The sequence below is a fragment of the Herpailurus yagouaroundi genome, unplaced genomic scaffold (assembly GCF_014898765.1).
Source record: "Herpailurus yagouaroundi ecotype Mexico unplaced genomic scaffold, PumYag 100, whole genome shotgun sequence".
In the NCBI taxonomy this organism is placed as follows: domain Eukaryota; kingdom Metazoa; phylum Chordata; class Mammalia; order Carnivora; family Felidae; genus Herpailurus; species Herpailurus yagouaroundi.
In genome coordinates this window covers 5,056,972-5,082,187 of record NW_024412391.1, presented here as the reverse complement: position 1 = coordinate 5,082,187, position 25,216 = coordinate 5,056,972, and the positions used below count along the sequence as shown (strand labels likewise).

The window sequence follows — 25,216 nt, the reverse complement described above, 5'->3', positions numbered from 1 at the left end:
AACAGAAATGAAGGCAGAATTGTGTCCCCAAAGAGATACATTCAAGTCCTAACTCCCGGTACCTGTGAATGCGACCTTCTTTGGAAATAGGGTCTTTGCAGGTACAATCCAGTTAAGATGAGGCCATACTGGATTTGAGCGGGCCCTAATTCAATGAGTCACGTCCTTTAAGAAGAAATCTGGATGCAGACAAGACACACAGGGGAGAATGCTAAGAGATGGGAGTGATATATCTACACCAAGGGCGGCCAAAGGTTGCTGGTGAGCACTAGAAGCCAAGAGAGGGAGGCGAGGAGCAGATTTTCCTTCAGAACCTGCAGACCGAACCACAGTGCCAGTACCTTGACTTCAAACTTCTGTGCCCCCAGGACCGGGAGAGAATAGATTTCTGCCGTTTGAAGTCCCCCAGTTCGTGGGAATGTCTTACAGCAGCCACCAGAAACACACACACTGGTGCAGCATGCTGCCCCCACCCCACTCAGCTCCCACACCGATCTCACTAAGTGCAGCTCAGGGACCCCAGAGTTTCAGTCTGGAAAGCCTGCGTCCTCTGAGAAGTGTCCTTGGTCACAGTCACAGCTGGAGAAGAGGAAAGCGGAAGTCCTCTGTGGCTTGAATCCAGAAGCGGAATGTATGCAACACATTATGAAACGACGGCCGATTCTCACTTGTGCCCAGACACCGTGGAGACGGGTGTGTATGTCTGTGGCCGTGGCCTTGCATAAATCCTCTGCTGCTTCCCTGTGAGCTCCCTGCTTGGGATGCGCTACAGTCTGACCTCCACTGTGGGCACGGCACTGGAGCGATCCCCTCAAGAGCAGATGTGTTTTCATCATCAGGACACCGAGGGCTTGCCGTTCTCACTGCCCACCCGGTGGCACCGGACAGGGCCGGTCCCCGAGGCTGTCACCACCAGTAACGTTACTGCCTGGGCCAAGCGCAACATCTTCAACCTGCTGACCCATTTACTTTCCAGCCTTCTCTTACCCCTTCTGAAAAGTCCCAGGTTTTTAGTCTTGGGCCCGTAACCTCTTTACTTTCTGTTTCCCTTGTCAGAGAATATTCTCTCTGAAGGCAATATGGCAAAGCGGCTCCAAGCCCGGACTCTGGAGGTAGGCTACCAGGGCTTGAATCTCAGCTGTTCGCTTACTGACTGTGAGATGGGCAGCACATTTCCGTCCTCATTTCCTCATTCATTAAGAAGGGATAAGAGTATCTACCACATCAGGTTGTCCCAAGGATTAAAGGAAGTAACAGGTTAAGTGCCTTTCAATTACTTATTTCATATATATATACCTATATATATATATATATATGTATACCTATATATATATATATACATATATACACTTACATGTGTATATACACACATACACATGTATGTTTGCTTATAATTATTTGGTTAAGGGTAAGCTATTTAACTTGCCAACGTGCATAATAGAGAATTCTTACAAAGTGAACAACAAGCAAACCTAATGTTAGAATTTACAAATTGTGGACTAAGCATTTAATGATTTTTTTTAAGTTTATTTATTTGGAGAGAGAGATGATGGGGGGAGGAGCAGAGACAGAGGGAGAGAGAGACAATTCCAAGCAGGCTCCATGCTGCCAGAGCACAGAGTCCGACGCGGGGCTGGGTCTCACGAACCATGAGATTGTGACGTGTGCCGATGCCAAGGGTGGGATGCGTAACCAACTGGGACACCCAGGTGCCCCTAATGATTCTGATTTTATAGTTTTCACATTTTGGAGCCAATGCTGACACTAAAACAAATATTTCCACGGGCCTTTGTAAAGGTCCAAGGCACAGACAAAAAGGCCCTGGTTCTGAGGTAACGAATAAACCCAAGATCCCTCCTGAAGGAGCACGTTCTACCATTTGCAGAGGCCTCTAAAACTAAAGAAGTACTAAATTTATTCTTTTCCCTTTAAACTAGCTCCTCTTAGGCAAACTATGTGAGCTTAGTGGCCCTAGTTGTTAAGGAGACATCTACCTCAGAGAAGCTTTGAGACCACAGAATCAGCAAGTGATTGGTTGCCAAGGGCTTGTGCCTTCTCCGTTCTTCCTGGTGTCCACAAATAGCCAGGACGGCAAACCACACAGGCACGGTTGTGTCCCTTCTCTCTCCTGTCCCGTATCCAGCTGGTCACAGGCCTGTCAAGGTCATCGTTCATGGTTTCCAACCACACTGCCAGTAACCTAGTTAGGGTGCTCGGTAATTCATTCCTCGACTGAAGTGATCCAGTTTCTAAGTCACCAGGGTCTTGATGATCTGGCCTCTGTTCTCCTAAAGCCACAGATCACATTAGTTCCCAGAAGAGAACCCCCGCCTGGAGCTTCGCCTTTTCCTACGGGGTTAAATCTGACACCTTTGTCCTGGGGTTTAAGGTCTCCGGGGCGGGCGGCTCCTTCCATTTGCCAGCCACGTCTCCGGCCACTCTGCAGTTTCCAGAACACTTGGCATCCCTGGACATACCCTGCTGTCATTTTAGATTCTCTTTCCTTCCTGTTCCCTCTCCCACATCTTTCTATCTGCTGAAATCCTATCCTTTTAAGAGAAGATATTCACAGAAGAGGACATTTAAATGGCCAATTAGTCTATGAAAATATGCTCAATCTCACTTTCAGGCAATTCACGATAGGATGCATGATGCTGCCCACAAGATTGTCAAAAAAGGGAGATGGTGAGGGAGAAAGGGAGGGAGGAGGAGGAGAAGGTGGAGAAGGTGAAGGCAGACAATAATGCCCAATGTCTAAAAGGCTAAGCGGACACTACTGCAATTTGCCGGACGGGCCGAGAAGCTGAGAGCGATCTGACAGATTGCTTTGTCAACAGAGTGGCAGCTCCGTTTCAGGGCCGAGCCTGTCCCCAGACCAGCAATCCCTCTTCTGATTACCCTGCTTACAGAAATAAGAGCAGCATTACAGATATATGTACAAGGATGCTCGCTGCCATACGAAACTATGAATGGAGACAGATCAATGCAAACCTAGGAGATAAGTGACGAAGGATGTTTTCTGGAACCATCTGTGACTCCTGTGGGTGCAGCTCTCTACCCTAAAGCACACCTACCCCACTTCCACAAACTGTGGCACCCCACAGTTGCCCATTATGGCAACATAAGACCCCAGCACGCAGCCCCCAGGCAGCCACCCATACACGCCCCACCCGGAAAGAGCCGCCCGTCAGATCCCTCCTCTGGGGGCCCTTGTCGCTGCCAGTGCGGATCCTCCAATGCTCAGAGCAGGGAACTCACATTTTTCTCTCACTAGCTGTCTTTCCAGCTAGTTCATGGGAGAAGAACTATCTGTGGAAAAGTGACAAAGACACAGGCAGATGGCCTCGACACCTGAAAAGGAGGGGACCAGAATGAAGAGGGCTCTTCCTGTGGAGTTGCCTCCTTCTACCTGTCTCCTGGGCTGGACTAGTGGCCCGAGGTGAGTGGGGTTTGGTGGGGACACTCAAGCTCACCTCCTCTCCGTCCTGCATCACGAGTGGGGACTTGAGTGCAGCCTCAGCTTTATACCAACACTGTGTGTGTGGCAAGCCAGCTTTTGAGAGGGAGAATGTCTGAATAAAGTATGATCATCTATATTGTAGAATATCCCATCACTGTTACAAAGAATGCGTTAAATTTTGCATGTACGTAGAACACCCTAGGTGTGTTTTAAATGAAACTTTCAAATCACTGTACACAGGACACACACCCGTTTTTGTATGAATGAAAATAGTAATCGTTTTAGTAGTAGTAATGACACTACAGTGCTTCCCAGGCTCCAGACATTACTGGAAGTGCTTTACATCAGTTCCTTGATCCTAACAATACACCTGTGAGGTATGTATTATCACTATCTCCATTTTATAGGTGGGCAAAAACAAAAAATGTGATGGTCAGAGAATGTGTTACTTGCTCAAGTCACACAGGTGTGAGCGGTGGGACCCAGGATTCAAACCTGGGGAATCTTATACTGGAGTCCACAATTGGAAATACCGGAAATAGATAAGCCTCTTAAGTAGCAGGATTTTATATACGATAAAAAAAAATCTACGGAGGCCACATTTCAGCATGCGAACATTCACTGCATCAGGAAGGGACGAGGCGCACAAGTCTGCATCCTTTGAACTGCTGTGTGTATCACAGTGAAAAATAACACAGATAATAGAACTTCAAGCAAACATTAAATGAATGAGTATACACATCATTGGCCTGCTCAACCGATCATCTAGAACATCTACCGATCATCTAGAACATCAACCGAACATCTAAAATGTCTTTGTTCATCTCCCAATCGGTTGAGCATTTACCCACCAAGAAATCTGATTTCCTCCTCTGTGGGGTTCCTTGAACTTTGCAGCTGGTTCTGTTCCCACTTTAACCAGTTATATCCAGGACTGCAGCACTTGACTGTTAAACGAAATGCTTCCTGTTTATGCCCAAATCCCTGTTTGCTCTCCTAGCTTGGGGAACGCAGATGGACACGGCCTGGGGGAATCCCTTTTATTTCTCTAAGTTCTTCATCCTCCATTCTCCTTCCATGGCTCCTGTTTTCTCTCCTTTGGGCCAACTCTGGCCTCTGAGCTTGCTGGAACCCAAGGCACCCATAAAGCAGAAAGTACCTCAAGCACAGCTTGTAACTCTACAAATCCCTCCCCCTACCACAAAGAGGCCTCATGCTACCTAAATGGTGTTTTCCTGTGAGAGCTGTATTTGGAAGGGAAGGAGGGTAGTGGGCTGGTCTTGGATAATGTGCCACATCCTGCATTATGGTTTGATTTCAAATCCCCAAAGCAGGATACGTGTCTGAAAATCAGGGGATATGTTTGATTCTTTGGATTCCCCAGGAGAATGAAGACGTACTCCATGGATGGGTGACTGGGAGATGGATGTGGGTATCAAGGGCAGGCCTAGGATCACTTCTCCAGCAAATAGCTACCTTGGCCTTGATGAATGAGTAATACCACAGACATCCAGTCCTATAGGTCTTCCCTTCTCCATGCCATTTTCTTCCACGAGCCCGTTTCTTTTTCCCTGTATACATCCAATATCCTTTCCAGTGTCCACCAACTAAACTAGAGTTGGGGTGGGTTCCCCCTTCTTTTGCATTCTGTCCTACATACTTACAGATCAATCTTACTTGTTTTTCACTTAAAAATGGTTTCATTGGGGCACCTGAGTGGCTCAGTAGGCTGAGCATTTGACTTCGGCTCAGGTCATGATCTCATGATTCATGAGTTCAAGCCTCACACCTGGAGCCTGCTTCAGATTCTGTGTCTCCCTCTCTCGCTGCCCCTCCCCCACACTCACTCTCTCTCAAAAAAATAAACATTAAAAATTTTTTAATGGTAAGGAATACATAATGCGTGTGGAAGGACACAGATGGTAAAACATGTTAAAAAATTAAACATTCCTACGTAGCTACTACCCAACTTAAAAAACAGACCATTACCAATGTTTTCAAAGGGCCTCCTCGTGGCCCTGTCCCATCCCTCCCCCATTCCCTAAAAAGCACGATTCAAAATGCTGTTTTCTGTTCCCCTGTTCCTATCTCACTACATTCCCTTAATTCCTGAGTTCCCCTGGGGCTCTCTTTCCCTCACTCATATTTGCTCAGTTCTCTCACCAGGAAACTCCCAGGAGAAGGCATCACGCAGGAGCCCCGGAGTGGTGACCGGCCTGCCTCCGAGAGCAGAGCGTTCTATCAAAGGGACAACGTGCAAGACAGGTCATTCTCAACCTCGAGGGGTTGTTGATACCTTCTTCTGGTGTGGGATCCTCTCCGTTAACCTCCAGGCTCCCACCCCAGCCAGACTATCCTACGCAGGCTCAGAACCAGTAGGCAAAGAGCTTGGCGGTGACGTCAAGGGAGGAAGGGAGAGGGGCTGGGATCGGGGGAGGTACACGGGTGGGGGGCGGGGGAGGACAGCATGGGGAGGAGGGGAGCGAAGCGGAAAAGCTCTGCCTGGCAGGGAATGGCTCCAGACCCGCTGGCACGGTTGGGGTGAGGTAGGGGTACACAGACCACTGGCCCTTCCGCGCCCGCGCGCGCGTGTACGTACACACACACACACACACACACACACACACACACACACACCAGCCTCCAGCGGGCCGGTGAGAGTGGGCAAGGGAGCTCAGTCCCCGCGCCGGTGTTTGCAAAGATCAAAGGGCAGTAAGACATAAGTGATGCTCTGTCACCAGCCACCTGTGTGACCCCGCGCGAGCCCTGCCTCCTCCCTGGGCTGCGGCATTCTCCTCCGACGCAGCTGCGGACGAGATGCCGTGCTCCCGCTCGGGCCTGCGCGTCTCGACGACACAAAGCACGCAAACACAAACATCAGATGTCAGAGCCCGGAGAGGGGCAGCACTGCGGCAGCGGCGACGCGGCGCCCAGGCCAGAGAACATCACCAGCAGGGGCGCGGACACGGTCAGCGAGAGGCCCGTCCCCGGCCTGGGAGCCCCCCGGCCCCGCGGCGCGCCGCTGCCGCAGGTCCGCCCGCGCCCCCATCGCGCCCCCTCGGCCTCCGGCACCGCCCTCCCCGGAGCCGGGCCGAGGCCACCGCCGGCTGCCCCTCCTGCGCTTTCGCAGAGGGCCACTCACCAGGTCGCCCTGCGACTTCCACGGGGACAGCCGGAGGGGGCAGGGCTGGGCGCAGAGGGGACGCGCGGAGCTGCGGGAAAGGGGCTTCCCTGCGGGCGGCGCCGGGCAGGCTGGCGAGCGGGCACCGGGAGGAGGGGTTCCCGAGGAGTCTCCTCCTCCCCACTTCCTCCCGGGCGCGACCGCCAGCCCGAGGGGCGGCGCTTGGCAGGGGACAGCGCTTCTTTGTGTCGCCGGCCCAGTGGGCTCGGCGCTGCGACGGCCCCCACCCTGGCAGAGTGGACGGGATTAGGGACATAAACTCTACTCGTTACCCAGGGCAAGGCTGAATAAGTGATAGGGTATCAGTTCTTAGGAGGAGCTTAGATCTCCATTTGGTTGGGGGGAATGTACTTGACGCACTGCCAAGGGGAAAATAAAAACTGTAGGAAGCTGTTGACAATGCTTTCGTTTTTATAGTAAAAACTAGCCCTTTACGTATTCGTATTGCGGTGGGAGAAGGCATGCTGCGTCTCTACCTGTTAATACCGTTTGCCCTGAGGAACAGCAGAGGGCAACTTTCCTAGATCTCTGCATTGTTACATACGTTACTTCTGTAAGTGAAAAATGAGAGAATATTGCAGACAGACAATAGGCAGCCAGAGTTTATGCATCTGGGTCCACTTCCGTTCCCATTTCTACCTCGAACTCGCTTCCAGTAACCAGCTGACTGTTGCTCCTCACTTGTCTGGAGCCTTCACCTCCCTCAGGTGCTAGCTAGTTCCAGCATGTGAAGTGCAGGGTGGCGCAGCGGTTAGAAACTCAAGGCTGTCACCAGATGCCCTGGATTCAGATCGCGATGCTACACTTCACAGGCTGAGTGGCTTCCCCAGAGTTACTCTGCACTTCAGTTTTACCTGTACACCGGGGATGATGAAATTAGTACCTATATTACAGATCTCTTACAAGGCTTAAATTAGGTGAGTGAATACTTACAACGTTCTTAGATCAGTAAGACACCAGTGCTTCTTAAGTAAAATAAATATTCAAGTTGTGCTAAGACTCACTTCTTCGTGTTTCAGGAAAATGCATCCAAGTCATATTTCCTTTCGGCACCTCCCTTCAACCCCCTTTCCAATTTCCTTTCTTCTTTAAATCCTTCCCCAAACCGAATCATATCAGCAAGAGCCAACAGGGGGATGTGGGTAGGTGAGCTCAGTGGCATAAAACATGGAACGCAGGGAACAGAAACCAAGAGAACCTCAATTCAGGCTCCTGCCCAGTGAAGGACCACCTGTGTGAAAGTGAGAAGGCAGATCCTTTACCTCCCATAGGGCTCAGGGCTCCCAGATGATAAAGGAGGAGGGCTGGAAACTTGCTAAGTCCCTTTCCAGTCTGAAATGCCACGACTGGAAGCACCGCAAGGCAAAACCCCCAAATACTGAGTTTCACGAAAAATGTTAAGGGGCAAAACAAAAACGCACATATTGCCTACATAAAGATAAATACAATAAAAGTATAAAAATATACATGAGAAGGACAGAATATAACTTAACATCTGAGGATGGACACGAGATTTGGTGGAGTAAGGATTTTCACGGTCAGGTTTTGTTTCTTAGAAGGAGGGGAGACACACACACACACACACACACACACACACACACACACGGCGGAGTGGGGGAGACCAAGTGCGCTGAAGCGAAGGTAATAAAAAAATGTTCGCATCTGATAATTCTGCTACGTTATTGTCTGTACCTATCTGCAGTTTTAGAACATTTCATTATGAGAAGTGTTTTTAAAAGGCATAAATTCCTGGAGAACAAGAATGAAGCACGAAAGAAATAAGAGCCAGAGTGGTAGAAAAGGAGCAGAACCAGACACAGGGATGGAGAGACCGCAGGGAATCCTCTTTGGAAGCCATCCGCCTCCTTAGGCCCAAGCGGTCTCAGGCCCGAAGCCCGACTACCTTCGCAGCCCGGCAGGCGCCCCCCTCCCCCGCGCTCCCCCGGACCCCGGGCGGGTCCGTCCTTCTCCCCCCTCCCCCGCCCCCCGGGCCGTGCGGGCTTGATCGGTGGGCCTGATCGGTGCGCCGGGGGGCCTGCCCCGGTTCTAGAACCGTCTTTGGACGAGACTCACCCGTTATCCAGCAGTTTGCACACCGGGCTACTTCGGAGGGGGAAGGGACTCCTCTGCAGAGACGTGACAAGGAGACAGGGCAATCAGCCTGCGGATTTGGTAATTGGTGGAGGTGGGGGCGGGAGGTGTGTGGGGGGAGACTGGCTGCAGTGCGGAGAGGGGCTGGGGGGGGGGGCGTGCCTCCCCGGGCCCGGCTTGGCGGCTGGGGGGGGGGGGGCGGAGCCTGGCCGGCCGCCCCCAGACCTCAGAGGCCCTGCTTTGTGTCGGGTTCTGGGAGAGGATGCAGTCACGAATGCCGCACGGTGTCCCGGTAGGGCTCCGGGAGTGCGGCAGGGCGATTAAAAAATAAATAAATAAATCCGTGAGACTATTTACCAACAAGGGAGGGGTTGATAAATATAGATTTGTATGTAAGACAAGGATGAGTTAAATCTACATATATGTGCCAGGAGTTGGGCTGTAGCTATATTCATATTTTTAATGAACATTTAACATGGTAGTAAGAATGGAGAGCTTGCATTTTTGTGCGAAAAACTTTTAAAATATATATGCTTATATAAACACAGAAATTACATGGAAAACACATGAAAATATTAGAATCAGTTCAGACAGTTAAGAGTAGATTACTTTTAAGTATCTTTACTTCACACCCCTCTTTAACATTTCAATGGTGATATGTGTCATTTAGTGATAAAAAAACGATACATTTAATCAACTAAAATAGATAAAAAGATCCTTGCTCAAGTAGCTGGTAGCGACGCCTCTATAAATATGATTTCTCCCTGTGTGGGGGATTCTTGAACTTTGTTCTTCGTCCTGTCTCATTTCAGTCAAGAAAGAGTGGGATGTAACAGGTGACTTTTGAGCGGGGACTGGACTATATGGCCCTGTCTTGAGTCCATGTCTGCTCATCTAGCTTGGTGAGCTCAACATGAGAAGCTGGGGGAAAACCACCTGTCCCTTTTATGGCTGCCAGTCCCAAAGACCAGATTCGTGTGGCCTCTGCACATTCGCCTGTTTCCTCACCCTTCACCCTTCACTGCACTGGCCCCTGTTCTCTGGGTGCCTAAGGAGAAGGTGTCCCTGGCCAAACTTCTCAGGAAGCGACCATGAAACAGCTTTCTCCCCTCCTGCAAAGCAGTGTCCAGGCTGGACCTTCCACAGGAATGCACACTCGGTGGTAAAGGGGATAGATTACTACATCCTGTATTACTTCACCGTTTCATTACCACTCACCACACTAGAGGAAACATAAGTCTAGGCCTATGTTTTCTTCTTCTTCTTCAGATTCTCCACGTCATGTGGCCATAAACCGGTACTTCGTAATGTCCACTTGACGGATGGATGGACAAGATACATGAACGTGAGGTCAGCCTATCATTTTCTTTCCATATCTGCTAAAACTTCAGCTAGTTCTAGCCTCTCTCTCTTTCAGACTGCACATTACTAGCTCGGTTTTAAATCCTATATCCTTCCTTATTTATACTTTCTCTAGCGTTTCTGTTTTTCTTTCCAGTTTCTACCTCGAGTAACAGAAATTGCCAGGAAATCCTGAAAGTACTGAAATAAATTTGGAGATGTTACGTTCTGGAAATACTTGGCTACATTGGGGTGAATAAACAATTTGTTAAAAATCCATACTGTAAAATATCATGGAGTTCTAAAAAGGATGAGCTCAAGTTATACCTTGAATGCTCCCAATATATACTTTCAGTGAAAATTTTGTAATGCTCCTTTTGTGTATTTATGTTTATCTAGCAGGAAAAATAAGGACATATTTGGCTACCTCAAGAAGTGGGGTGGGTTGGCCAGTAATTTTTTTCTTTAGACATTTTGCATTTTTAAAATGTTACAAAAATAATTTTGAAAAAAAATAGGACTACTCAGTAATACCACTCTTAGGTATATACATATACCCAAGATATATATATATGTCACCAAAAGACATGCACTAGAATATTCAAAGCAGCACCATCCATAATAATCTAAAACTGGTGCCTAGTCAAATGCTACCCTCCCTGCTTTCTGACCCCCTAGTGCTGTCCTGGCATTATCTTCTATTATAAGTGTCTTAAAAATGACCAGCAAATACTGAGAATTTATTTTCAAAAGCTCTTTAAAGGAAATTCTAAAGGATGTATCTCAAGAAGAAATAAAATAATATTAGATAAATTATCTAAACTGTAAGACAAAATGGTAAGAGACTTCTAAATCTGGCGTTGAGGGGATACCTTATTTGGAACAATACTTCCACTGAAAATTCACAGCAATAGATGTTGGACAAAATATAGGAAACAATGGAAGACTTTGAAGAGCAAACAACACAGGGAGAACTTGAGAAGCTACAGTCCCAAGGGAAGAAAAACACAGGACATGAGTTCCACATCTGCTGTGGCTTTTTGCTTTAGGACAGTTTCCAGTTCACAATGCATTTCACGAGCTGAAAGTGTCAATCTTACTGGTTCAGGATTCTCAAACCAACTGAACCCAAAGGGCAACATTTCAGACAAGAAGAAGTCCCTGAGAAGTGAATGTAAAAATCTGTGTACAAGTTCCCCTTAATTTGTCCCTGGCTGACTGACTTTCAAGCTCTGCGCACACAGGGATAGACCCCCCACCTTCCCCCCCCAAAAAAACTTGTTGAAAATAGACGCTAACATGCTAAATAGTTGAGCTGTCAATTCAGTAATTGTACTGCTCTGGGAACAAAGCAGTAGAGGACAAGTCCCACAGAAGTAAGTGATTCTTATCAACACTCTGCTTTCAGTTGAGAAAATCCATGGTGTATCAATAAGAATGACACCTTAGGAGTAAGCATTAAGGGTGGGTAAAGGAAAAACTTCAAATGTACCAGTTTTAAGAAAGCTTAAAACTCAACTTTGATAGTATGAAAGTAATCTTCTGGTACTTTATCTGTTCCCCATCCCCCCAAAAGTCCTCTTTGACAAACAATAACATCAACCATAACTTTGTAATTTTTCATTCATGATGTCCTGCACACCATCAAAAATTTAGAGGGAGGCTAAAAATCAGATGACATGGCCAAGAACTCAAAAGAAACAACAAATAATAGAAATAGACTCACAGGTGGCTTGGACATTTGCATTCTTAGGGACTTTAAAATAACTGTGATCCAATGGAGTACTATGTGGCAATGAGAAAGAATGAAATATGGCCTTTTGTTGCAACGTGGATGGAACTGGAGAGTGTGACGCTAAGTGAAATAAGCCATACAGAGAAAGACGGATACCATATGTTTTCACTCTTAGGTGGATCCTGAGAAACTTAACAGAAACCCATAAGGGAGGGGAAGAAAAAAAAAAAAAAGAGGTTAGAGTGGGAGAGAGCCAAAGCATAAGAGACTCTTAAAAACTGAGAACAAACTGAGGGTTGATGGGGGGTTGTTGGAGGGAGGGGAGGGTAGGTGATTGGGCATTGAAGAGGGCATATTTTGGGATGAGCACTGGATGTTGTATGGAAACCAATTTGACAATAAATTTCATATATTAAAAAATAAATAAATAAATAAATAAATAAATAAATAAATAAAATAACTGTGATCAATATGTTAAAAAATTACAGAAGCCAGGTTGGAGGATTTTAGTATAGAATTAAAACTCATATATAGAAACTATAAAAGCTCCATCAAAAAACTGTTAGAACTAATAAATGAATTCAGCATATTCAGTATGGTTTCAGGAAACATAATCAACATATAAAAATTAGTTATGTTTTTCTATACTAACAGTGAAGTATCTGTAAAGGAAAGTAAGAAAACAACCCCATTTACAATAGCATTAAAAACAATAAAGTACTTAACCAATTTAACCAAGGAGGTAAAAGATCTGTACACTGATAACTATAAAACGTTGAAGAAAAATGTTGAAGACACAAATAAATGAACGATATTCCATGTTCATAGATTGGAAGAATTAAGGTTAAAATGTCCATACTAACCAAAATTATCTATTAATTTAATATAATCCCTATCAAAATTCCAATGGCATTTTTTCACAAAAATAGAAAAAAATTCCAAAATTCGTATGAACCATAAAAGAACTCAAGTTTCTAAAGCCATCTTCAGCAAGAAGAATAAAATTTGAGGCATAAAATGCCTGATTTCAAACTATACTACAAAGCTATAGTAATCAAAATACTATGGTACTTGCATAAAAACATGTAGGCCAATGGAAAAAAGTAGAGAGCCCAGAAATAGGCCCATACATTTGTATCCAACTCATTGTCAACAAAAGTACAAAGAACACACAATGGGGAAAGAATAGACTCTTCAATAAATGGTATTGAAATAACTGTATACCCACATGCAAAAAAGTGAAATTAGGCAATTATCTCATACCATATATGAAAATCAACTCAAAATGCATTAAAGACTTAAAATTGTAAAGCTACTAGAAGTAAACATAGGGAAGAAAGTTCTTGACATTGATCTGGGCAATAAATGTTTATATGACCCCAAAAGGGATCCAGAGCAACAGGCAACAAGAGCAAAAATAAATAAGTGGGACTACTTCAAACTGAAAAGCATCTCCACAGCAAAGGAAACAATCAGCAGAGTGAAGGGACAACTTACGGAATCGGAGAAAATATTTGTAAACCATACATCCCCAACAAGGGGTTAATATCCAAAATACGTAAGGAATTCAAGCAACTAAATAGTAAATGGTCCAATTAAAAAATGAGCACAGGACGTAAGCGGACATTTCTCAAAGGAAGACATACAAATGGCACAGGTCATGATCTCATGGTTGTGAGATTGAGCCCTGCATCAATCAGGCTCTCAGCTGGGCATAGAGCCTGCTTAAAATTATTTCTCTCTCCCTCTCCCTTTGTCCCGCTTCCCTGCTCTCTCTCTCTCTCTCTCTCTCTCTAAAATAAAAAAAAAAAAAAGAAAAAAATAGAACTACCATATTATCCAGGAATCCAGCTTTTAGGTATATATTCAAAGGAAATGAAATCAATATCTAGAAGTGATATTTGCACGTCCATGTTCACTGCAGCATTATTCGCAGTAACCGAGGTATGGAAAAAACTTAAGTGTCTAGCAAATGAATGAACGGATAAATAAACTGTTGTATGAATATACAGTGGAATTTATTTAGCCATAAAAAAGAAGAAAATCTGGCCATTTGTGGCAACACGGATGAAACTTGAATGCATTATGTTAAGTTTTGAAATAATTCAAGGCAAATACTGTATGATCTCGTATGTGGAATCTAAAATAGTCGAACTCAGAAGCAGAAAGTAGCATAGTGGTTACTAGAATGTGGGAGGTGGGGGAAATGGGGAGATATATAGGTCAAAGGTTGCAAAGTTTCAGACATGTAAGATAAATAAGTTCTGGAGATCTAATGTATAGTACAGTGTCTATAGTTAATAATATTGTATATATACTTGAAATTTGCTAAAAAAAATAGATCTCAGTTGTTCTCATACACACAAAAACGGTAAACTATGTGTGGTGATCAGTATATTAATTAGCATGTGTGGTAATCATTTAATAATTATACATATCACATTGTACATCTTTTATATATGCAAATTTTATCTCTCAGTTCTACCTCAATAAATGTTATGAATTAAATGTATCATACGACTAAGTTATAAAATTTAGGAATTTTGGAGTATTCCTAAAACATTCATACTAAAATGTTACAACATGTAATTTCCAAATAAGAGGAGCAGTAAAATGGGGACACAAAGGAGTAAAAGAGGGGAGAGGAATAAAAGAGACAGACAAAGCATAAAAAATAATAAGCAAATAAAATTACAGAAATAAATCTATTTGCACTACTAATCACAATAAATATAACTGGAATAAATTATTCAGTGGTAAGTTATAAATTGTCAAACGATAATTTTATTTTACTTATTTTTTTAAATGTTTATTTATTTTTGAGAGCGAGAACGTGAGCAGGGGAGGGGCAGAGGGAGATGGGGACAGAGGATCTGAAGCAGGCTCTGTGCTGACAGCAGTGGGCCTGATGCAGGGCTTGAACTCATGAACCATGAAATCATGACCTGAGCTGAAGTTGGAAGCTCAACCAACTGAGCCACCCAAATGCCCTGTCAAACAATAATTTTAAAACCCAGCATTTAAAAAATACAAATAAGTTCACGATATATATCCTTGAAACATAGATTCAGAAATATTTAAAGCCACAGGATGAAAGAAAGATAAATCTTCCTTGGAAGTAAACACCAATCAGGGTAAACACTAATCAGAGAAACCTTGATTGATTGATTTAAATCTTTATTTATTTTTGAGACAAAGACAGCGTATGAGCAGGGGAGGAGCAGAGAGAGAGAGGCAGACACAGAATCTGAAGCAGGCTCCAGGCTCTGAGCTGTCAGCACAGAGTCCGATGTGGGGCTCGAACTCACGAACTGTGAGATCGTGACCTGAGCCGAAGTCGGACACTCAACCAACTGAGCCACCCAGGCGCCCCAGAGAAACCTTGATTTGATACCTGAGCAAATTAAGAATTTAAAACAAAAAGCATTAATAGGTAGCCACAATATTGAATCCCTACATTATGATAAAATTCTCAATTTACTCCAATTCACTAGTAACATAGCCTCAAAATATATAAAGTAAAAATATACAGATCTATAATGATAAATTTCAAAATCTACCATCAGAGTGAGAGATTTTAACATACATATTTTTGTAATTGATAATTCAAACAGATAAAAATTGGTAACGATATGGAAGATCTGGATTCCATAATTAATGCACTTGCTTTAAAGGTATATATAGGACATTATATAATTAGAAACTACACATTACTTTCAAGCACACAGATGAAACTCACTGTATGGTAGGTTATGAAACTAGCTTCAAGAAATCAAAAGCACTTGATATTGTACATTCTCTGACTACATTATGAATTAGGCAACATTTACTGCAAGATAAATCAAAGAATCTTCATGTGAATAACTGAAAATTAAAGTACACTGTCCAAAAAATTGCATGGCTTAATAAGAAACCATAATCAAAATTATAGATACTTAAAGCTACATGATAGCAAAATATTCATATCAAAACTTGTGAGAGACAGCTAAGCAGTGACAAAATTTTATAGTTTTAAGAGCTTAACAAGCTAAGCATATACCTTAAAAGCTTAGAAAATAAGGGGTGCCTGGATGACTCAGTTGGTTAAGTGACCAACTTTTGATTTTGGCTCTGGTCATGATCTCACTTTTCGTGGGATCACGCCCTGTGTAGGGCTCTGTGCTGACAGCATGGAGCCTGCTTGGGATTCTCTCTCTGCCCCTCCCCCAATCACATGCATATTCTCTCTCTCTCTCTCTCAAAAGTAAATAAATAAATATATTTTTTAAAAGCTTAGAAAATAAATAAAAATTCAAAGAATCAAGAAGTACTAATAAAATAATTAATGAAAAAAACCCCTAAGGTGTGTGTGTGTGTGTGTGTGTGTGTGAGTGTGTGTGTGTAAGTATGTGAAAGAGATAATAAAGTAGTCCAAATTCTGACAAAATTAGTCAAAATGAGAAAACATATACACACATTAATAATGAAAAAAATGGGTCAGAATAATAGGTGATGAAACTGTTTAAACAGATAATGAGAGAATATTATAAAACCATTTTATTCTATTAAGTTTGAATAATACACATATGTAATGGTAAAATATCTTAGAAAACAAGTTTAATGAAAATTGATTCCATAAGAAGACCTAAATAATCCTAAAATCCTTAAAGTAACTGAAACAACAAGTTTAATACATTCTGATAAAGTGAACTTCACTCCCTAAAGGTTTTGCTGGTGATTCGAGGAAATACTCAAGGACCAGATAATTACAACCTAGACCAAATTCTTCCAAATTCCACAGAATTCTTCTGCAGAATAGAAATAGTGAGAATACTACTCATCTTATTTTATGAGATGATATCAGTAACAGATAAAGTTAGAACCAAACAGGATAATTACATGTCAATCTCAATTCACATATACAAATGCAGATATCTAATGTTTATCTTTGTATCTTTACATAAAAGTTATTGCATATTTACCATTGGCCATTTGTTCCAGGAATGCAAAGTTGAATTAATATTAAAGACTGAATACTACACTTCATCATATTAACATATTTAAATGGAAAAAAATATATGAGAAAATCAATAGCTCCAAAAGAAGCATTCAATAAAACATCTCCTCATAATAAAAGTGCTTACCAGAAGAAGAATCAAACTTTCTTATGGGACAAGGCAATTACAAAATAACCATTGCAAATGCAATATTTAAAGTTGACCTAATGAAATCTTTTCTCTTTATTATGTTAAGGATAAAACAAGATGCCCTTCTCTACTTTTATTCTTTATACTGGCAATGCAGTAAGACAGGAAAAAGAAATTAAAGGTATAAGGATTGGAAAGGAAGAAACAAAACCGTCATTATTTTCAGGTGATATGATTGCCTATGTAGCAAATCTGAAAGACTCTATAGGTAATATTTGAACTATTAATGGAGTTTATCAAGCTTGATACAGTTAATATATAAAAGGCAAATGAATGATACAGAAGCAGCAATAAGCTACACAATATAAACTTATAAAAGAAAACATTTACAATAGCGGTAAAAATGTAATGTACTTAGAAATAAATTTAATAAAAGTAAGCAAAAGGAAAGCAATAAAAATATTACAAAATATTGAAAAACATTAAAGATGAACTAAATAAATAGCATTATATACCAAGTTCATAGATGAAAAGGTGAAACATCTTTTTTTTTTTACTGCTTATTTATTTTGGGAGACACAGAGAGAGAGAGAGAGAGAGACAGAGAGAATCCAAGCAGGCTCCATGCTGTCAGCACAGAGCCCACACAGGGCTTGATCTCACCTGCAGGGCTCAATCTCACGAACCGTGAGATCATGACCTGAGCTGAAATCGAGTCAGACGCTTAACCAGCTGAGCCACCCAGGCACCCCAGGTACAAATCTTAAAGAGGCCTTTTCTCCACAGATTGATATATAAAGTTAATGCAATATCAATCAAAATTCTAGTGGGTATGTTTGTTTGCTTGTTTGTTTCTTGTTTTGGAGAACTTGACAAGTTTATTTAAATATTTATATGGAAGGTCAGAGATCCAAGAATTGTTAAAACACTCCTGAAGAAGAATAAAATAAATAGCAGGATCTTTATTACCATATTTCAAGACTTATTCTAAAAGTAGAGTAGTGAGGGAAATAGATAACTATAGGATTAGGGAGCTTATAACAAATTCATGCGTATATGAAAAACCAAATTTATTCAGATCACTAGTGTTGAGACAATTGATTATCCCTGTGCAATAAACAATATAACAATCAGTTTCCAGGTGGATTAAGACTAATTGCCAAATGCAAAACTATAAATGCTTTTAGAGGTAAATGTAGTAAAATTAATGTATTATCTTGAGAAAACAATTTTCTCAAACAAGACAAAGTATAAAAGAAAATCTTGGTAACTTGAAATTAAAATTCAAAACTTAGTTCTTTAAGAGAAATGGACATACAGAGAAAGAAAAGCTAAGCACCAAACTGAAAGCAAGTATTTGTGGCATATACAGCTGACAAAAGATTGATTATCCTCCACATTATATAAGGAAAGCATTCCAATGAGTCAATAAGAAAAAGACAAACAACCCACTATGAAAATGAGGAAAAGACAAGAACCAGGATTTCAGAGAGGATGCACAAGAGTTCACAGATATATGAAAAGGTGGACACTTCATTAGTTAGAAGAGAAATGCTAATTAAAATCACAATGGAACACTATTTCATGCCCACCAGACTGGCTAAAAATGAAATTTGATAATACGAAGTTATAACAAGTATGTGGAGGAACAGAAACGCTCATCCATTGCTGGAGGGAGTAAAAACTGGCTCAATACTTTGGAAACGGTTGGAAATAACCTAATGAAGTTGAACACACACCAATCTTATAGCCCAGTAATTCTAGGTATACAATCCAGGGAACCAGAGTGAGCCTGTGCATGAGAACCAGAAGACATGTACAAGAGTGTTGGAGAACAACATTATTTGTTAATATCCCCTGTAGTAGGCAGCCTTTATAATGGCCCCCAATGATTCCTGCCTCCTGATATTCATGGTCTTGTGTAAGCCCTTTCCCTGGAGTGTGGGCTGCAAATAGTGACTCACTTCTAATAGAAGATCACATGTCGCTTTTGAGATTAGGTTACAAAAAGAATCTGGCCTTCGTCTTTCTCTCTCTCTTTCTCTCAGGGAGCCTTACCCTGGGGGGAGCAAGTTTCCAAGTTTGACTAACTCCTAAATAGAAGCCCATTTGGCAAGGAACTGATGTGTCCAACCCAAGCCAGTGAGGCCAAGAGGCCTGCCAAGAGTCACCTGAGGGAGTTTGAAACGGGTTCCCCTCTACCCTCAGCCTTCAGATGATTGTAGTCTCGACACCTTGCTTAGAGCCCAGCCCATGAGAGATACTGAGTCAGAGATTCCCAGATGGATTCCTGACCTACAGAAACTGAGCTAATAGGTTTTTGTTTTGTTTTGTGTTAAGCCAAGTCTTGAGGTAATTTGTATAGCACTAGATAGCTAATACCTTTTCCAAACTAGCAACAGCCTAAATGGAGAAGGGATAAACTATAGTATACTCATACCATAAACAGTGAAAATGAAGGAACCATCAACAACGGTGAATCTCAAAAACTTGAGTATGTACAGTATACTGCCATTAATATGAAAATTTAAAAGGGAAAGCAAATATGTACATATATGTTTCTGGAATGCACACACAAATCACAAAGCTATAAAGAAAAGCAAAGAAATAATTAATACAAACTTCAGGAGAGATGTCACCTCTCGGGGGAGGGAGAAGGGGGCTTCTAAGGTACTGCAATATCTTATTTTTTCGATCTAGGTGGTGGTCAGGCATTTTATTCATTATTCTCTAGACCATTCTTAGATGTTTTATAATGCCTCTTAATGATTAAAAAAAATCAAACCAAAGCAAAAAAGAAAGCAAGGTATTGAAATGAAGTCAATGGACAAATAAATAGTTTGGAATATGAAAGGATGGATGGATGGATGGATGGATGGACGGATGGACGGATGGACGGATGGACGGATGGACGGTTGGACGGATGGACGGTTGGACGGATGGACGGATGGACGGTTGGACGGGTGGACGGGTGGACGAGTGGATGGATGGTTGGGTGGACGGATGGACGGATGGACGGACGGATGGACGGACGGATGGATGGATGGTTGGACAGACGGATGGCTGGATGGATGGATGGATGGTTGGATGGATGGATGGATGGATGGATGGATGGTCTGCTAGATACATTTGGTCCTTTATGTCTAATTTGACTTGCATGTGTTCCAAGAAGTTTCATGATTATGTGATTCATAAATCCTTCCTTTCTATAGGTAAGGCATTCACAGTCCATTGCAGGTTGACCCAACTCATTCATTGGCCAGCTTGGGCTGTTTCCCTGGGGAACTGTTTATAATCCGGCACTTACTGCTAAGGCCAAAGGCATTCCAGACTAAACGTTCAGCCTGCTTCTCCACACCTACTCGCACCACCACCCCTCCGGCACCCTGCACCTCCCTCCCACAGAGCTGACACGCTCAGAGCCTTTGGGTGCCTAGAACACTGGAGTAGGTGAGGACATTACCTTTTGAGGGGTGGGGTGGGGTGGGGTGGGAGTGTTCCTGTAAAGGCAAGCAACGCCCAAATAATTCAAAAGCAAGGCCGCAGGAGATGAGGTAACATCACCTCCAGGGCTCCCTTTTAGCTCAAATCTCCGTAGCTCCTTGCAGAGCACACACACACAAAAGAGCAAGAAAATGGGGAAGGGGAAGTTCATCCATCGCCTCCTGACAAGCAAGGGTGAAAAACAATGCGGCAAGAAGAAAAGAGAGACGGAGCTGCAGAGACTGCAGAGAAGGATCCGAGAGGTAAACAGCAAGAAGTCCTGTATTCGACACGTCTGCCACCCTCCCCTTGGGGCCCCGCAGAGGCCCACACCAGTCCCCATCCTTCCCTACCCCACACCACGCACAGTCTCCCCGGGCATCCCTCTGTCCCCGGTCTCCCCTCCCGGGCCACCGCACTTCAAGCAGTGGCCTGTGTCACTAGCAGGCCTCTTTGGGCCACTCACCGTTTGCCCCGCTCTTCCCTGCAGCGCGGGTTGGGGCAGAGAAGACCTGCTCGCAGGGGGCAGCGTCAGTTCCCTAAGGGAAGGCGCCTCTCAGGTGAGAAGGGACTGGGCGGCCGACGACGCTGGGGACGTGGAAAGTCGCAGGCAGACGGGGTGGGAGGGGGGATGCGGGGGGAGTGGGGGCGTCCCGGGAGCTGATTGGTGGCCGCAGCGCTGGGGCGGAGCCTGGCCCGCAGTCCCTGGACCGCAGAGGCCTGGCTTTGTATCAGTTTCTGCAGGAAGATGCGGCCCCAAATCCGGGGCGGAGACCCCAGCACCCGTGCAGAGAGTGAGGCTGGGCAATTTGTTGAAAAATAAATCTGAGACTATTCATGAACAAGTGAGCAGTTGACCTATTATATTTTTCTGTAAACAGTGCACACTTATTTCTAAGGACGAATTTAATCTATGGGTCCTAGATACATTTTTTAATTAAAAGCATCAAGTTGCATTAGAATGGAGCATACGATTACAAGAAAATCTTGCATCGCTTATATGAAGGGCGGGGATAAGAGTGAAGAAGTTGGCAATTGATATCTTCATAACCATTGAATTATTTTCAAGTAGCCCATGTTTTGTTTTATAAGTCACATAAAACACGAAGGTGTCAACAATTTTACTAACCAACAAATAGGTGACAGATATTGGGCATGAGAGAGAGAAAGAAAGGTGTGGCTACTAAAAACTAGACTCTGTATCGACTGCCGCTTACCAGCTTACCAGCTGGGGTGTGCATTTGCTTTCTGGGGCCTCAGTAAGAAACGACCACAAATCTGGGGACTTGAAACAGTACATTTATTATCTGACACTTCTGTAGGTCAGGAGCCCACTGGCTAAGATCCAGGTGTAACAGGGGTGTGTTTTCTGGAGGTTCTAGGGGTAGAATCCACTTCCTTGCCTTTTTCAGCTCCTGGAGGCTGCCCAAATTCGTTGCCTTTTGGGCCCCATCTCCAAAGCCGACCATCTCACCACCGCCTGAATCTCTGCCTGTGTCTGCATATTTCTCTGCTTCTGTTTCACTTCTTTCTGAGCGAGTTTGACCTGTTAAGTTCCCTTTCCGTCCTGGACCCAGCAGTCCACCGTCAATTCTAAATCTCACCTCCTTTTTTGTGCTTATAGTATTTTTCTCTTCCTGCATTTGTTTGCCTCTGTCCCCCAGATAACTTCCCCTCTTTACAGGTAGAAAGTGTAGTGGGTGGAACACCTTATCAAAAGGACACTTGGCTGTGTGCTCTTACTGCCACTTAAAGCTGGTGCTTTTCAGGGTTGTTGAAACACATATGATAACGTGTGAGACACGACGTTTTTGTTTTTTTAATGTTTATTCATTTTTGAGAGAGAGGTGGGGAGGGGCAGAGAGAGAGGGAGACACAGAATCCCAAGCAGGCTCCAGGCTCCAAGCTGTCAGCATAGAGCTGTCAGCACAGAGCCCCATGAGGGGCTCAAACTCACCAACCAGGAGATCATGAGCTGAGCTGAAGTCTGAGGCTTAACCCGCTGAGCCACCCAGGTGTCCCTCGAGATATGAGATTCTTAACTGATGGCTGTCTGTACTAGTTCCCGGTCTCTCTCCCCTCCTCTCCAGACCCTCACCCCAGGCTGAACTTTCCTTCCCAGGCCCAATGCGGGTCCTCAAAGAGCATATCGGTGATTTCAGAGGAGGAGGGCCTAGGGGGCTGGCGTGTGGGGAGGCAGCTGTGGGAGGAGAGGAGCTGAGTGGAACAGCCGGGCCCCCCATTGGCAGGGGATTAGCTGGCTGAGGTCCGTGCTGTCTTGGGTGGGGGAGATTTGCAGGCTGCACTTGCCCTGTCTCTTGCCAGCCGCACCCCCCCCCCCCCCCAGGAGCAAAGCCTAGAGGGCTGGCCCAGGGATCTCTGCCAGGGGGATTTTGTACTGAAAGCACTGGCCTCAGTGGGTATTGAAATGTCAAGGTCATGCTTTCTTGCTACCTATGCTAACTCTGCTGTCTGCATTCAGTATTTCTTTTTTTCCATAAAGGAGGTTGGGTGAGATGTTTTCACTCTCAAAGTCTGTGACCAAATGCTCAGGAAAAACAACTGAAAATGGTGGGTTTTGTGAGTGTGTCAGGGGAGAGAGTGGGGGCAGGCAGGCATGTGTCCTGCTGACTCTCAGTGTCTGGGAGGAGGAGGAATATGGCAAGAGAGAAATGCAGCTGCCTTGGCAGAGAGAATGAGTGAGAGACAGAGAAAACTCAACACCAAAGAAGCCCAGGTCTTTCAGGAACACTCTGTCTGCCTCCACAGAAACCCGCTCCCCAAGCACCCCTCTCAGCCGCACAAACATGCCCAGACATTGGCTTTGCCTTTCACCTTCAGAGGACTTTCTAGTCAGAGACGGCCCCTCTGTGTCTGGGAAGCTGGTTGCTCACTTCTAGAAACCCCTGAGAACTGAACCCCCATGTCTGCCCTCCACTCTGTGGCCAGGCCTGGTGGGGCCGTTCTGAGGGAGATGAGGCTTTGGCAGGGAGGCCAGGAGAGAGGACAGGCGGCTTGCAGATTTCCAGAGAGCAGGAGACCGGGGCGGTTGTACCAGTGAACAGAAAGGCTGATCCTCTCCTGAGTAAGAGGATTCTTCCTGTCCTTTCTCCCTGGATGTTGAGCCCGTTGGCCTTGGGACTGGAGTTTCACTGGTGAGTCCTCAGTGTGCTGACTGTAGAGTTGGCCTCCACAATCGCCCAAGTCAACTCCTCGATATAAATCCGTGTGTGATGTACTATCCGCACAGATACACCGAGTGTATCTGTCCCGGTGGGTCTGCTCCTCTGGAGAGTGCTGACTGTGGCAGGCCCCTTTCCACACCCCCCCCTCCCCAGGGTTATTCATTTGGAATTTGCTGCTGTTTCAGCTGCTTCAGGTCTCCACTGGGGCTTTGCCTGTGGCCACTACTGACAACTCCCTGGGGCTTTTCTTTATTTACAGAGATGGAGGGTGAACACTGGGTGGGCCTCACTCCCTGAGTGTTTCCCCGAGCCTTTTTTCCTCCTCCATACCCCTAAGAGCTCTATGTTGCATAACAAAGGGACTTGTAGGGTGAGAGGGGGACACTTACCTACCCGGAATGTAACTCTTCACTGTATAGTCTGTGATAAAGGCCTCCAGGAAGAGAAATTGGCTACTGGAGGGCCCTTCTGGTCGATTCCTTCTCTCCCCATTTTTCTCCCTCACTTCCTCCTGTGTCCCTCCCTGTGAGTTTTAATAGGGACTGAAATTGATTTGTAAAATGGAATTATTACAAACACAAGTACAAAGAAGAACATTTGTAAAGCTTATCTTGGAACATTTTGTATTTAGAAATCAAGTTTGCTCAGAGTCTTAGGAACTTCACTGAGCAATAAATATAATCAAAATTAGGAACAGTGGAAGGATGGGGGAGAAATGAGGGGAGACTGGTGGGAAAATTATTGTTATTATTATTATTATTATTTCTAAGTTTACTTACTTATTTTGTGAGAGAGAGCCTGTGTGTGGGAGCACAAGTTGGGGAGGGGCGGGGGGGGGTGCAGAGTCCCAGCAGAGCCTGACGTGGGCTCGATCTCACAACCGTGAGATCGTGACCTGAGCTAAAATCAAGAGTCCAAGGCTTAACCAACTGGAGCCACTCAGGCACCCCCATTTTTCTTTTTAAAGAATGGTTAAGTGCTATCTTCTGTTTTTAGGACGACAAATTCCTTATTTTTATGAAAGCAATACAGTTCATCAATAGATGGAAATAAAAGAAAAAAGAAAGAGGATTATACTGCACCTGCTATTTTTAATTTAAAAGGTTTTTTTTTTAATTTTTTAACGTTTTTATTTATTTTTGAGACAAAGAGAGACAGAGCATGAACGGGGGAGGGGCAGAGAGAGAGAGGGAGACACAGAATCGGAAGCAGGCTCCAGGCTCTGAGCCATCAGCCCAGAGCCCGACGTGGGGCTTGAACTCACGGACCGTGAGATCATGACCTGAGCCGAAGTCGGACGCTTAACCGACCGAGCCACCCAGGCGCCCCTAAAAGGTATTTAACTAGTCCCAGCCGCTTTGGGCTGCTATAACGAAACTTTCGTAGCTGGATGGCTTGAAAACAAATACTTTTCTCACAATTTGCTAGAGTGTCACATTGTTGTGGTCGTTGTTGTTGTTGTTAATTTATTTAATTTGAGAGACAGAGAGAGCATAGAGGGAGCAGAGAGAGGAGAGAGAGAGTCCCAAATGGGCTCTGCACTGTCCGCGTGGAGCATGATGCAGGGCTCAAACTCACGAACTTGAGCCGATTATCAAGAGTCAGACCTTTAAC

At 44.3% G+C, this 25,216-nt stretch overlaps 1 protein-coding gene across 4 annotated transcripts in view; it reads right to left on the bottom strand.

Moving 5' to 3' along the window:
• The window catches only part of TCAF1 (TRPM8 channel associated factor 1), a 54,051-nt gene extending 33,009 nt beyond the window's left edge, over positions 1 to 21,042 (bottom strand). The window contains exon 1 of one of the 4 annotated variants that reach the window (XM_040471701.1): positions 20,884 to 21,042. The gene's annotated coding sequence lies outside the window, so the exon portion shown is untranslated. Of the gene's footprint in view, positions 1 to 6,602; positions 6,756 to 8,714; positions 8,845 to 20,883 lie in introns of those variants that run through there. The other 3 variants (XM_040471702.1, XM_040471700.1, XM_040471698.1) reach the window with 3 other exon arrangements.
• Positions 21,043 to 25,216: the final 4,174 nt, after the last annotated feature.